We start from the raw sequence: 16,402 nt of genomic DNA, 5'->3' as shown, positions 1-16,402 counted from the left end.
TTTTTTTGAAAAGTATTTTACTAGTATTTATATACACTATATATTTTTTTTGATTTCTGGCAAGTGGAGAAAGTTTTACATCATTCCATTTTCAATTTTGGCTTGGGTTATCAACTGTCTCCATAATTGTGAAGAAGACATGCCGTGTTTTGTGGGAATAACTGTATGATGAATTAATCCCACATCCAACTCGACAAAATTGGACAGAAATAGCAGAACATTATTGAGAGGTTTGTCAGTTTCCCAACTGCATCGGTGCGGTAGACGGGAAACATATTAGGATTATCAAGCCCCAAAGAATCGTATCAGAGTTTTTCAACTATAAGAAATATTTCTCTATCATCCTAATGGCCATTGCAGATGCCCAATATCATTTTGTTGCCGTCGACGTAGGGGCCTATGGACGCACCAACGATTCAATGGTTTTTAAAACTTCTTATATGGGCCGCAGTCTCTGATCAGAGTTTTTCAACTATAAGAAATATTTCTCTATCATCCTAATGGCCATTGCAGATGCCCAATATCATTTTGTTGCCGTCGACGTAGGGGCCTATGGACGCACCAACGATTCAATGGTTTTTAAAACTTCTTATATGGGCCGCAATCTATATAACAGACAATTTGATTTTCCTCTGCCCCAACCACTGCCAGGTACAGATACCCCACCCATGCCGTTTGTATTGGTTGGTGATGATGCCTTCCAAATTTGTGGAAATCTTCTGAAACCATATTCCAGCAGCGGATTAGATTCAACTACCGCTTGACCAGGGCTCAAAGGATGATGGAATGCACATTCAGGCTTTTGGTTGCAAAATGGAGGATTTTCACTGAACCTATTCATATGAAAGTTGAAACGGTTGACAAGGTGGTAAAGTCTGCTGTTGTGTTACACAACTACCTCCTTAAAAAAGAACCCCTAAATTTGGAGCAGATACCGGAAGACAGCGAGATGGCCAGCATTCAAAATTTTGGACCGCGGTCAAGTGTAGCAGTTGAAAGGATGACAGACTCTTTTTCCGAATATTTCTGCTCTGATGCCAGAAGGGTGGACAGGCAGGACCGATTTGTATAAACAATTTGTGATAAATTTTCCATGAACCGTTAAGTGATTATGTTTGGTTGCCTGTCTATGTTGGTGGTTACAGTGGGGTGTATTGTTGTATATTTAATTTTTTGTTCATAAAATTTTGTTATCACCGTATATTGAATCTTGTTTCATATATTTGTGTCCCCACGCTTGAGGAGCAACACATACTTGTGTAGCTCCATTGGCGCTGGGAGGTTAGGTCGGGCCTGTTCTACATACAGGTCCTTCTAAAAAAATTAGCATATTGTGATAAAGTTAATCATTTTCTGTAATGTACTGATAAACATTAGACTTTCATATATTTTAGATTCATTACACACCAACTGAAGTAGTTCAAGCCTTTTATTGTTTTAATATTGATGATTTTGGCATACAGCTCATGAAAACCCAAATTTCCTATCTCAAAAAATTAGCATATTTCATCCGACCAATAAAAGAAAAGTGTTTTTAATACAAAAAAAGTCAACCTTCAAATAATTATGTTCAGTTATGCACTCAATACTTGCTCGGGAATCCTTTTGCAGAAATGACTGCTTCAATGCGGCGTGGCATGGAGGCAATCAGCCTGTGGCACTGCTGAGGTGTTATGGAGGCCCAGGATGCTTCGATAGCGGCCTTAAGCTCATCCAGAGTGTTGGGTCTTGCGTCTCTCCACTTTCTCTTCCCAATATCCCACAGATTCTCTATGGGGTTCAGGTCAGGAGAGTTGGCAGGCCAATTGAGCACAGTAATACCATGGTCAGTAAACCATTTACCAGTGGTTTTGGCACTGTGAGCAGGTGCCAGGTCGTGCTGAAAAATGAAATCTTCATCTCCATAAAGCTTTTCAGCAGATGGAAGCATGAAGTGCTCCAAAATCTCCTGATAGCTAGCTGCATTGACCCTGCCCTTGATAAAACACAGTGGACCAACACCAGCAGCTGACATGGCACCCCAGACCATCACTGACTGTGGGTACTTGACACTGGACTTCAGGCATTTTGGCATTTCCCTCTCCCCAGTCTTCCTCCAGACTCTGGCACCTTGATTTCCGAATGACATGCAACAGTCCAGTGCTGCTTCTCTGTAGCCCAGGTCAGGCACTTCTGCCGCTGTTTCTGGTTCAAAAGTGGCTTGACCTGGGGAATGCGGCACCTGTAGCCCATTTCCTGCACACGCCTGTACACGGTGGCTCTGGATGTTTCTACTCCAGACTCAGTCCACTGCTTCCGCAGGTCCCCCAAGGTCTGGAATCGGTCCTTCTCCACAATCTTCCTCAGGGTCCGGTCACCTCTTCTCGTTGTGCAGCGTTTTCTGCCACACTTTTTCCTTCCCACAGACTTCCCACTGAGGTGCCTTGATACATCACTCTGGGAACAGCCTATTCGTTCAGAAATTTCTTTCTGTGTCTTACCCTCTTGCTTGAGGGTGTCAATGATGGCCTTCTGGACAGCAGTCAGGTCGGCAGTCTTACCCATGATTGCGGTTTTGAGTAATGAACCAGGCTGGGAGTTTTTAAAAGCCTCAGGAATCTTTTGCAGGTGTTTAGAGTTAATTAGTTGATTCAGATGATTAGGTTAATAGCTCGTTTAGAGAACCTTTTCATGATATGCTAATTTTTTGAGATAGGAATTTTGGGTTTTCATGAGCTGTATGCCAAAATCATCAATATTAAAACAATAAAAGGCTTGAACTACTTCAGTTGGTGTGTAATGAATCTAAAATATATGAAAGTCTAATGTTTATCATTACATTACAGAAAATAATGAACTTTATCACAATATGCTAATTTTTTGAGAAGGACCTGTACACTATTGATCAATCTCCCCACGCTTGAGGAGCGAGACATACTTGTGTCGCTCCACTGGCGCTGGGAGATTAGGTCAGGCCTGTTATACACACATTATTGGTCAATCTCCCCATAGCGACACATACTTGTGTCGCTCCACTGGCACTGGGAGATTAGGTCAGGCCTGTTCTGCACACAATATTGGTCAATCTCACCACGCTTGAGGAGCGACACATACTTGTGTCGCTCCACTGGCACTGGAAGATTAGGTCAGGCCTGTTCTACACACACTATTGGTCTATCTCCCTATGCTTGAGGAGCGACACATACTTGTGTCGCTCCACTGGTGCTGGGAGATTAGGTCAGGCCGGTTATACACACTATTGTTTATCTCCCATCGCTGGTGGAGCGACACAAGTATTGGTCACTCCAAAAGTGATGTGAGATGTTAATTATTTGTATACACTTTTAAAAAAAAAGACAAAAACTAATACATTTTCAAAACTAAATTTTGAAATATCAAATATTATATAAATATAATTTTTGTAAAAAAATATAAATAAAAATGTAACGGTCACGTACACACACACACATGGGGGAGGATAGTGACCACTGCACTCCACCCTCACCCCTGGCCTTGCCTACTTGCCTCGAAAGTCCTGATGACAGGGGACAACTGGACGGCAGTCCCTAGCTTAGAATAAGTGCTGGGAGGACAGATGAGACAAACAACGGATAGTGAACGAACTGAGTCAATACCAATACCAAGTACAAATGGTGTAAGCAGAGAATAGTCAGGAGAAGCCGGGACCAAATACCAGGAGACTAATAAAGTACCACAGGAGTCCGCAGAGAATCATCAGATGGAAGCCAGGGTCGGAATACCAGGAGAGCAGCGCAGTACACAAGGAGCAGGCAGAGGATCGTCAGAGAAAACAGGAACAGGTAAGTATGCCAAGTAACAGATTCACAAATGAATCTAATTAACAGGCGCTCAGACCTCCTCTGGTTGCCGGGGGGAACTGAGGACGCTGGCCACGCTGAGGAGACGTGCGTGGCCGGTCCGTCCCGCCCCCTATCAACTAGTAGATGAGGACGCTGACGGCACTAAGGAGAGCAAGCGCCTCGTTAGCATCCCGTGACAAAAAAAGGAACAAAAAAAAAATACAAATGCCTATATGTAGGCTGAGTAGGAGTAAAAGGTTGGGGGGTGGAGGGCAGAACACGGTTTGGTCCCCCTCTGTCCTGTTCTTGTGCCCCTGTGAACATATAAGTGTGTGTTGTGGGAAATACAACATAGGGAGTGTGCAATCTTGAGGGTGGGGCAGGAGAAGGAGTTGACCGAGCAAGAGTTGAGGGCGTGGTGAAACTGGTTGGAGGAAAGTAATGAGGAGGAGAGGGAGAAGAGTGTTGCGTAAAGAGCTTGGGTGGTTTGGGAATGGGGATGGGGAGACTGGGATGGGGGCTGAGGAGGTTGGCATGGGGAATGAGGAGGTTGGGAAGGGGGATAGGTAGTTTGGGAAGGGGGTTGTTGAGGTTGGGATGGGGGATAGGGCATGGACAGGGGATAGGGCAGGGGAAGGGATGTGGGGCGGTGCTGTACTTGCCACAAGACGCTGTCCACCTGTCTTTGGACCTCAAACAGCTGGTCGGTTGTAAACCGTTCCATCACGGGGAGCAACGATAACTAATAGTGATGCACCAGACCCAACTGCGACGTCAGCACCGCCCCGTCCTGCAGACGTCGCACAGTGTCCTCCAAAGCGGCAACTCTATTGGTGAATCCCATTAAGGACTCGTAAACGAGCCTTGTGAGATCCTCGTAGTCCCCCTGATGGCTCCTATCTGTCCTCTAGCCTCAAAAAGCGGTGCTAATGTAGCCATCGTTGTGTCGCCAGAGGGCACACATAGGGGAACATTAAGGTCCTGACTAGCTGTTGGAGTAGGACGAGAGGGACCCGCGGTGGGCGGCTCTTCAGGGACCGCCTCCGGTGCGACAGCCTCCGGAAGGACTTCACGCAGAGCTTCGGGCGCCCGAGTACTGCTTGATGTGCTGTAAAGAAAACAACAAAAAAATGAATGTACAAATTAGAGAACTGTGGATGTGGATGTCCCGGACAGAGTGCCAAATGACAGTCTGCCTGGGCCACACACATAGATTGGAGATCAAAATTCATAATTAGTATAAACATTATATCTTACCTTCGCAGCTCTACGGTTCTTCATAGGAACCCTAATGCAGCCGCATAACTGTACGGCCGCCTGCGGATTCCTCCAGACCCACTCAGGCGCTTAACCTCCTCATTGAAGTCCTTCTTGTAGCGGTCCCTCATTGACCGCCACCGCACCATGATTGTCGTCCCTGGCAACAAGAAAACCAAAACAAAAAAAAAAGGTAAAAATCCTTTTTTTAGGACATCAAAAATGGTTTACTATTTGATTGAACCTGCCACAACAACACTAAAAAAAATATTGATGTTAACTATCAATAGCATAGACCCACTTCAACCAGACAGAAAACCAATTTTGACTAAAAAACTGACGTAAGCAGTATACTAATTAAATATGATATACTTACGGCACTCATCCCGTTGACTTTCACTGAGGTCGTCCCAATTAGGCACTAACGCCTCACAGATCTGGAGCCAGAGGAGCCAGGTTGCGCGATGGTCTGCGTGGCGGCGGTCTGTTTATTTTTTAACATAATGTTTGAAACATTTGGAATTAAAAATACTTTGTTTGAAAATACTCACACGACCACGACCGCCATGTGCTCCCCGACTTCCTCTGGCTGAGGCTCGACAACCTCTCTCTTCCTCCTCTCCTGCTGTCCCTTGGCCGGGAAGCATCTCCTTCACAGATGAATACTGTGAAATAAAAAATTTGCATTTTTACGGCACATGATGTGCCTGTAGAAAAAAAGTTATAATAATTAGATTTCAACTATTTATAATACAACACACCCACAAAAATATTACTTACTGGACATTATTTTGGTATTCAGTTGAAAAACTGTCGATCTGGCTGCCTTGCGTGCGTGCAGGGAAGCGTAATTTCGCAGGCAAGCTTGGTTGGCAAGTCAGGCTGGTTTGCGGGCAGGGCAGTGGTGGAGGATGTTCTGGCTCAGAACTCATTATTTTTTTAGTTTTTTTGGCCTACATTAGAAAAAAAATATAGGAGTGTTATTCATGTTTTAAGACTACTACCCCTAGCATCCACTATGTATTTGAACCACCTGCAGTCCCTATGCAACAGTACATAGGGCCCGCAGGTAGTACAAGTACATAGTGGATGGTAGGAGTGGTAGTCAATGGGACTACTATCCCTAGCATCCACTATGTACTTGAACCATCTGCAGTCCCTAGGCAAAAGTACATAGGGTCCACAGGTGGTACAAGTACATAGTGGATGCTAGAAGTGGTAGTCAACAGGACTACTACCCCTAGCATCCACTATGTATTTGAACCACCTGCAGTCCCTATGCAACAGTACATAGGGCCCGCAGGTGGTACAAGTACATAGTGGATGCTAGGAGTGGTAGTCAACTGGACTACTATCCCTAGCATCCACTATGTACTTGAACCACCAGCAGTCCCTAGGCAAACGTACATAGCTACTTTGGCTACTTTGGCGAACCTAGAATATGACATATTTTCAGTTGTTTCACACTTTTTTGTATATAACATGTTATGTATATAATTCCACATGTGTTAATTCATAGTTTTGATGCCTTCAGTGTGAATCTACAATTTTCATAGTCATGAAAATAAAGAAAACTCTTTGAATGAGAAGGTGTGTCCAAACTTTTGGTCTGTACTGTATATACAGAATATAAATATTTATAAAGAAAAGAACCTGCGTTGAAAACTGAGCACAGGCACAATCAGTAAAAAATATGAAGATGATGTTTTTGTGCAGAAACTGTAGTATAGAAATTGGCAGCACTCATATGTCTATTTTGAAAAGACAACCTCTGAATATGACGCTGGGCCTGTGCACTCAACTTCTTTGGTCGACTATGGCAAGGCTTGTTCTGAGTGGAACCTGTCTTGTTAAACTGCTGTATGGTCTTGGCCACCGTGCTGCAGTTTCAGGGTGTTGGCAATCTTCTTATAGCCTAGGTTATCTTTATGTAGAGCAACAATTCTTTTTTTTATCTCCTCAGAGAGTTCTTTGCCATAAGATGCCGTGTTGAACTTCCAGTGATCAGTATGAGAGAGTGTGAGAGCGATAACACTAAATTTAACACACCTGCTCCTCATTCACACCTTGTAACACTAACGAGTCACATGACACAGGGGAGGGAAAATGGCTAATTGGACACAATTTGGCCATTATCACTTAGGGGTATACTAACGTCTGTTGCCAGTGGTTTAGACATTAATGGCTGTGTGTTGAGTTATTTTGAGGGCACACCAACTTTACACTGTAATACAAGCTGTACACTGACTACTTTACATTGTATCAAAGTGTCATATCTTCAGTGTTGTCCCATGAAAAGATAGAATAAAATATTTTCAAAAATGTAAGGGATGTTCTCACTTTTATGAGATACTGTATATATATTTGTTTATTTGTTTTGTAACTTCTTTTTACACTTTTATTAACCCTTTCAGTACCAAGCAACTTTTCACCTTAAATTCCAGGCCGTTTTTTGCAAATCTGACGTGTCATTTTATGTGGTAATAACTTTGGAACGCTTTTCCTTATCCAAGCCATTCTGAGATTGTTTTCTCGTGACACGTTGTACTTTATGACAGTGGTAAATTTGAGTCGATATATTTCACCTTTATTTATAAAATAATCTAAAATTCACCCAAAATTTTTAAGAATTCACAATTTTCTAAATGTTAATTTCTTTACTTTTAAGACAGTAATACCTCATAAAATAGTTATCAATCAACATTCCCCATATGTCTTCTTTATGTTGGCATAATTAAAAATTTCACCTTTTTGGTAGATTTTTTTTGTTAATCTACTTTTTTATTGCAACACAGCAAGGGTTTACAGTAAAATAAACCTCAATACACATTACTCTGATTCTGCAGTTTACAGAAATATCCCATGTGTGGTGGTAAACTGCTCTATAGACACGTGGCAGTGGTCAGAAGGAAAGGAGCACCATATGGATTTTGGAGGCATATTTTGCTAGAATGGTTTTTAGGCACCATTTTGTATTTGAAGAGACCCTGATGTACCCCTACAGTGGAAACCCTCAAAAAGTGACCCCATTTTGTAAGCTACCCCCTAAGGCCTCTTTCACACGGGCGTCATTTTTTTGGCCCGGCTAAGAGCCGGGTGCGTTGCGGGAAAATGCGCGATTTTTTCTGCGCAAGTGCAAAACATTGTCATGCGTTGCACTCGCGTGAGAAAAATCGCGCATGTTTGGTACCCAAACCCGAACTTCTTCATAGAAGTTCGGGCTTGGGATTGATGTTCTGAAGATTGTATTATTTTCCCTTATAACATGGTTATAAGGGAAAATAATAGCATTCTGAATACAGAATGCATAGTAAACCAGCGCTAGAGGGGTTAAAATAAAATAAAAAATAATTTAACTCACCTTAGTCCACTTGCTCGCGAAGCCGGCATCTCCTTGTGTCTCCGCTGCTGATGAACAGGACCTGGGATGAGCTGCTCCATTAAATACCGGTTAAGGACCTTCGATGACGTCACTCCGGTCATCACATGGTACGTCACATGATCTTTTACCATGGTGATTCACCATGGTAAAAGATCATGTGATGACCGGAGTGACGTCATCGAAGGTCCTTAACCGGTATTTAATGGAGTAGCTCATCCCAGGTCCTGTTCATCAGCAGCGGAGACACAAGGAGATGCCGGCTTCGCGAGCAAGTGGACTAAGGTGAGTTAAATTATTTTTTATTTTATTTTAACCCCTCTAGGGCTGGTTTACTATGCATTCTGTATTCAGAATGCTATTATTTTCCCTTATAACCATGTTATAAGGGAAAATAATAATGATCGGGTCTCCATCCCGATGGTCTCCTAGCAACCATGCGTGCAAATCGCACGGCATCCGTACTTGCTTGCGGATGCCATCCGATTTTCACACACCCCATTCACTTCTATGGGGCCTGCGTCACGTCAAAATCGGAAAATATAGAGCATGCTGCGATTTCAACTGAACGCACAAGTGATGTGTTAAAAACATCGCTCATGTGCGCAGCCCCATAGAAATGAATGGGTCAGGATTTAGTGCGGGTGCCATACGTTCGCCGCACGGATCGCACCCGCACGGAAAACTCGCCCGTGTGAAAGGGGCCTAAGCGTTTTACGGAATTTGGAAACACTTTGCTGTGAAAATGAAAAGTTTCATTTCTTCCAATAAAATGATGCTTGAGCCCCAGATTTTTCATTTTCACAAGGGGTAACAGGAGAAGAAGCACCCCATAATTTGTTACCAATTTCCTCCTGAATATGGCAACACCCCATATGTAGTGGTAAACTGCTGGAGGGGCACATGGCAGGATTCAGAACGGAAGAAGCGCTATATGACTTTTGCAGCGCAGACTTTGGTTTGCGGGTGCCAATGTTTTTTATTTTTTGAGTGATTGTCTTATGTTCGGGCTCATTTTTTGCGGGATGAGGTGGCGTTTTCATTGGTACAATTTTTTGGTACATAAGACTTTTTGATCGCTTGGTATTACACTTTTTGTGAGACAACATGAAAAAAATGCTTTAAATGCTTTTTACAGCATTCACCTGAGGGGGTATATCATGTGATATTTTTATAGAGCAGGTTGTTACGAACGTGGTGATATCCAATGTGTCTATTATTTTTGCTAAGTTTTACACAGTAAAACATTTTTTAACAGAATAAAATCTTGTTTTGCATTGCCAATTTCTGAGAGCCATCTTTTTTTTTTTTTTGGGTGATTGTCTTAGGTAGAGTCTCTTTTTTTGTGGGATGAGATGACGGTTTGATTGGTACCATTTTGGGCTAAATACACCCTTTTGATCGCTTGGTATTACATTTTTTGTGAGGCAAGGTGACCAGAAAATATCTGTTTTGGCACAGTTTTTATTTTAATTTTTTACGGCGTTCACTTGACGGGATGGATCATGTGATATTTTTATAGAGTTTGTTTATACGGACGCGACAATACCTAATATGTATACTGAAAATGGCTGTTTTGGCACTGTTTTTGTTTATTAATTTTTGATGGCGTATGTCTATTTTTTTTCCCTATTTTTTTACAATTTTATATAACTTAATTATGGGTAAAGGGTGCTTTTATTTTAGAGAGATGAGCACTTCACACTCCAGGGTTGCCAACCTCCACTTCAGTAACTTCTGGACAAGTAATCTAAAAATCACAGATCAGACCAATTTTAAAGCCAAATCCCACCATCCCACCATAAAGAGCATAAATGGCTGTTTTAGCATTTGTTTTTGGGTATTCAACTGAGGGGGTATATCATGTGATATCTCTGTAAGTTGGACACTGTAGAGAGATCAGTTCTCTCTGCTCGTTACGCCGCCTCACCTCACTCACTCCAGCAGGCACGCGGCTCTAGAGATGTCGCGAAGATAAAATTTTCCGTTAGCGAACGGCGAACGCGAATTTCTGCAAATGTTCGCGAATGGGCGAACCACCATTGACTTCAATAGGCAGGTGAATTTTAAAACCCACAGGGACTCTTTCTAGCCACAGTAGTGATGGAAAAGTTGTTTCAAGGGGACTAACACCTGGACTGTGGCTTGCCGGAGGGGGATCCATGGCAAAACTCCCATGGAAAATTACATAGTTGACGCAGAGTTGGATTTTAATCCATAAAGGGCATAGATCACCGAACAATCCTAAATTTTTTTGAACAACGTGGTTTAAAACATCCAGTGTGTGTATACGATCAGTATGATGTTGTATCGATCAGGTAGTGTAAGGGTTACGCCCGCTTCACAGACATTGACAGACCAAACTCCCCTTTTAATGCACCGCAAACAACCGCAAACAGTCCATTTGCCCAAGGTTGGATACCAAGCTAGCCATGTCCCGTTGATGTCATTGAAGGTTTCTTCCTCCCCCCAGCCACGTACAACACCAAGGGTCCCCGAAAGGTGAATTGAATAGATTTTTCGAACGGGGAGATGGTTAAAAAAATGCTGGCTCCCTCCCCTTAGTTTGAATCCACGCCACGGTCACTGCGTCTGCGCTGTGCAATTTACTGCACACCCGATATGAGTGGTATTTTCTGTAGTACTATTCTCATCAGTTTAATCCCTGTTACATGACGTCCCCAATCTGGGGTCCATTTATTAAATTGATTTTTCGAACGGGGAGATGGTTAAAAAAACGCTGGCTCCCTCCCCTTTGTTCGAATCCACGGTCACTACGTCTGCGCCGTGCAATTTACTGTCACATCCGATATGAGTGGTATTTTCTGTAGTACTAGTCTCATCAGTTTAATCCCTGTTACGTGACGTCCCCAATCTGGGGTCCATTTATTAAATAGATTTTTCGAATGGGGAGATGGTTAAAAAAACGCTGGCTCCCTCCCCTTTGTTTGAATCCACGGTCACTGCGTCTGCGCCGTGCATTTTACTGTCACACCCGATATGAGTGGTATTTTCTGTAGTACTATTCTCATCAGTTTAATCCCTGTTACATGACGTCCCCAATCTGGGGTCCATTTATTAAATTGATTTTTCGAACGGGGAGATGGTTAAAAAAACGCTGGCTCCCTCCCCTTTGTTCGAATCCACGGTCACTACGTCTGCGCCGTGCAATTTACTGTCACATCCGATATGAGTGGTATTTTCTGTAGTACTAGTCTCATCAGTTTAATCCCTGTTACGTGACGTCCCCAATCTGGGGTCCATTTATTAAATAGATTTTTCGAATGGGGAGATGGTTAAAAAAACGCTGGCTCCCTCCCCTTTGTTTGAATCCACGGTCACTGCGTCTGCGCCGTGCATTTTACTGTCACACCCGATATGAGTGGTATTTTCTGTAGTACTAGTCTCATCAGTTTAATCCCTGTTACGTCCCCAATCTGGGTTCCATTTATTGAATTGATTTTTCGAACGGGGAGATGGTTAAAAAAACGCTGGCTCCCTCCCCTTTGTTCGAATCCACGGTCACTGCGTCTGCGCCATGCAATTTACTGTCACATCCGATATGAGTGGTATTTTCTGTAGTACTAGTCTCATCAGTTTAATCCCTGTTACGTGACGTCCCCAATCTGGGGTCCATTTATTAAATAGATTTTTCGAATGGGGAGATGGTTAAAAAAACGCTGGCTCCCTCCCCTTTGTTTGAATCCACGGTCACTGCGTCTGCGCCGTGCATTTTACTGTCACACCCGATATGAGTGGTATTTTCTGTAGTACTATTCTCATCAGTTTAATCCCTGTTACATGACGTCCCCAATCTGGGGTCCATTTATTAAATTGATTTTTCGAACGGGGAGATGGTTAAAAAAACGCTGGCTCCCTCCCCTTTGTTCGAATCCACGGTCACTACGTCTGCGCCGTGCAATTTACTGTCACATCCGATATGAGTGGTATTTTCTGTAGTACTAGTCTCATCAGTTTAATCCCTGTTACGTGACGTCCCCAATCTGGGGTCCATTTATTAAATAGATTTTTCGAATGGGGAGATGGTTAAAAAAACGCTGGCTCCCTCCCCTTTGTTTGAATCCACGGTCACTGCGTCTGCGCCGTGCATTTTACTGTCACACCCGATATGAGTGGTATTTTCTGTAGTACTAGTCTCATCAGTTTAATCCCTGTTACGTCCCCAATCTGGGTTCCATTTATTGAATTGATTTTTCGAACGGGGAGATGGTTAAAAAAACGCTGGCTCCCTCCCCTTTGTTTTAATCCACGGTCACTGCGTCTGCGCCATGCAATTTACTGTCACATCCGATATGAGTGGTATTTTCTGTAGTACTATTCTCATCAGTTTAATCCCTGTTACGTCCCCTATCAGGACGTGTATTGAATGGATTTTAGACAACCGCAAACAGTTGTCAAAAGTTGACAAACTCCTTGCAGAAATGTGATTTATCTGTGTGCGTCCTTCTTGTTAGTGCCAATTTGGGGCACGGCGCGTGCGCCGTGCAATGTACTCTGCCACACGGTATGAGTGGTGTGTTAACTAGTACTATTCTTATAAGTTTAATCCCTGTTACGTCCCCTATTCGACGACTTGTGTTGAATTGATTTTAGGAACCGGGAGATGGAAAAAGCAGCTTGGTCGGTCCTCTTACTCCCAAGTTGGGGCACTGCGCATGCATGGAGCAATGTGCTGTGACACCCTATATGAGTGGTGTCTTAACTAGTACTATTCCTATCAATTTAATCCCTGTTACATCCCCATATCAGGGATTGCCTTTTGTGAAAAAAAAATTTAGGCCGGGTACCTTCGACTGCCTTCACAGTGACAGACCAAACTCTGATACACCAAACTGAATTGATTTTAGGAACCGGGAGATGGAAAAAGCAGCTTGGTCGGTCCTCTTACTCCCAAGTTGGGGCACTGCGCGTGCACGGAGCAGTGTGCTGTGACACCCTATATGAGTGGTGTCTTAAATAGTACTATTCCTATCAGTTTAATACCTGTTACGTCCCCTATCCGGGGACGTGTGTCGAATTGATTAACCATTGTCGAATTAACGAACCATTACGACATCCTGAAATAATTTTGTTCTGAGCTCTGTACTTGCTTTGTATTGGAATTGATGGGGATTTTTTAAATTGTCTGCATTATTTCTAATAAACTATTAAGAGACTTTATTATGATTTTTTTATTTTATGTATTAAAAACCCATACAACTTAACCACCTCCGGACCGCCTAACGCACATGTGCGTTCCGGAGGTGGCAGCGCTGCGCACAGTCACGCATATACGCGTCATCTCGCGAGACGCGAGATGGCGCGAATATGCGCGCGCATGCATGCGCAGTTCGCGCCGGCATTTCGCACAGCAGTATTTCGTCAGCAACCTGCCAGCCAATGATCGCGGCTGGCAGGTTGCTGATTTTTTTAAAATCCAATCAAAGTGCCAGATAGCAGATCATATTAGTAAATATGATCTGTTATATGGCTGCCTGCTCCTCTGCTGGTTCTTTTCGTCGGTTGGATCCAGCAGAGGAGCAGGCTTCACAGTGAGTACACCAAACACTACACTATAGCCCCTGATCACCCCCCTGAACCCCAATTAACCCTTTGATCACCCCTTTGATCACCCCTGTCAATCACAAGTGAAAAGAAAAAAGTGATCAGTGCAAACTGTCACTTTTTTTTTTCACTGTTATTGACCGTTAGGTTTTAGGTATAGTTTAGGTCCCTTGGTTAGGTAGTTAGCGATCAGTTAGCGCCCAGCCCACCGCACCGCAGTCCGTTATTCGCTGATTAGGGTATCGCTAATCAGCATTTGTACTTTTATAGTATCTGGAAGTGATCAAAACTGATCACGGTCAGATCTATAATTGTATTAGTGTCACTTTAGTTCGCCCTCCACCCAAAACGCAGTGTTTGCCCGATCAGGCCTGATCGGTCGCCCACACGTGCGTTCGCCCACACCCGCCCCACCGCAGTGACAAAAAAAAATTTTTTTTTTGATCACTGCACATTCACTTTACATGCACAGCGGCGATAAAAAAAATCAGTTTTGATATTTTTTATCAACCGCAGCGGCCTCCGGTACTTCGCTAGCCTCCCCTTTGTAAGACAGGCTTGCTTTTTTTTTCTTGGGTAGTCTCAGGGAATACCCCTAAATTTAGTTGCCCACATGTCTAACAGGGGGTATTCCTCTGAAGAGGCCTACAGGCTTCTGACCCAGTCGGATGAGGAGTGGGAACCCTCATCTGATGAATCCAGCGGGTCAGAATACGAACCTGTAGAAAGCAGTGGCTCTCTGACCCAAAGTTCGGACGAGGAGGCTGAGGTCCCTGATACCACCAGGCGTACCCGGCCCCGTGTCGCTAGACCGCAGGTTGTGCAGGATCCGCTTCAAGAGCAGCAGAGTGGGGCTGGTGCTGTCGGATTACGTGGTGAGGCATACACCAGCAGCCCAGCCCTCCCTGGACCTAGTACCAGCACTGCCGTACAACCTGGTGAAGTAGCGAGCACCAGAAGGGCAGTTGAAGCTGGTACGGTGGCACGTGCAGTAGTGACCCCGTCGCAGCCACCGCAAAGACGTGCCCGTAGAGCCCCTAGAATCCCAGAGGTGCTGGCAAACCCTGATTGGCAGTCCCCAACTTCAGCCGCACCTGTAGTTTTCCCTTTCACTGCCCAGTCTGGAGTTCGGGTTGAGACGGCTCAGATCGGTTCGGCCCTGGGATTTTTTGAGCTGTTCTTGACTGCGGAGCTTTTAGACATAGTTGTGGCCGAAACAAACAGGTATGCCACACAATTTATCACCGCTAACCCGGGAAGCTTTTATGCCCAGCCTTTCCAAACTTTCCGAACTTTCCAAACTTAAAACTTTTCTGGGCCTCCTCCTCAACATGGGCCTGACAAAAAAGCATGAATTGCGGTCATATTGGTCCACGAACCCGATTCATCACATGCCCATGTTCTCTGCTGCCATGTCCAGGGCACGTTTTGAGGCCATCCTGCGGTTCCTGCACTTTAGTGACAACACCGCCTCCAGTCCCATGGGCCACCCTGCTTTTGACCGGCTCCACAAAATTCGGCCCCTCATAGACCATTTCAACCAGAAATTTGCAGATATTTATACCCCAGAGCAAAACATCTGCATAGACGAGTCCCTGATACATTTTACCGGGCGCCTTGGCTTCAAACAATACATCCCAAGCAAGCGCGCCCGGTATGGGGTCAAATTGTATAAGCTCTGTGAAAGGGCCACAGGCTATACCCACAAATTTCGGGTCTATGAGGGAAAAGATCAGACCCTGGAGCCGGTCGGTTGCCCTGACTACCTGGGGAGCAGTGGGAAGACAGTTTGGGACTTGGTGTCACCCTTATTCGGCAAGGGGTACCATCTTTATGTGGACAATTTTTACACAAGTGTGGCCCTCTTTAGGCATTTGTTTCTAGAACGGATTGGTGCCTGTGGTACCGCGCGAACTAGTCGCGCGGGCTTCCCCCAACGGCTCGTTACCACCCGTCTTGCAAGGGGGCAGAGGGCCGCACTGTGTAACGAAGAACTGCTCGCGGTGAAATGGAGAGACAAGCGTGACGTTTACATGCTCTCCTCCATTCACGCAGACACGACAATACAAATTGAGCGAGCAACCCGTGTCATTGAAAAGCCCCTCTCAGTCCACGACTATAACCTCCACATGGGAGGGGTCGACTTCAATGACCAGATGTTGTCTCCGTATTTAGTTTCCCGACGCACCAGACGCTGGTATAAGAAGGTGTCTGTATATTTAATTCAATTGGCTCTGTACAATAGTTTTGTTCTCTACAGTAAGGCTGGGAGAACTGGATCCTTCCTCAAATTTCAGGAAGAGATCATCGAGAACCTCCTGTATCCAGGAGGTTCCGTGGCCCCAACCACCAGTGTAGTTAGCCGTCTACACGAGCGACATTTCCCCAATGTCGTTCCTGG

This window comes from Bufo gargarizans, chromosome 7 (assembly GCF_014858855.1).
Source record: "Bufo gargarizans isolate SCDJY-AF-19 chromosome 7, ASM1485885v1, whole genome shotgun sequence".
Classification (NCBI taxonomy): Eukaryota; Metazoa; Chordata; class Amphibia; order Anura; family Bufonidae; genus Bufo; species Bufo gargarizans.
This window is presented reverse-complemented; position numbering follows the sequence as displayed.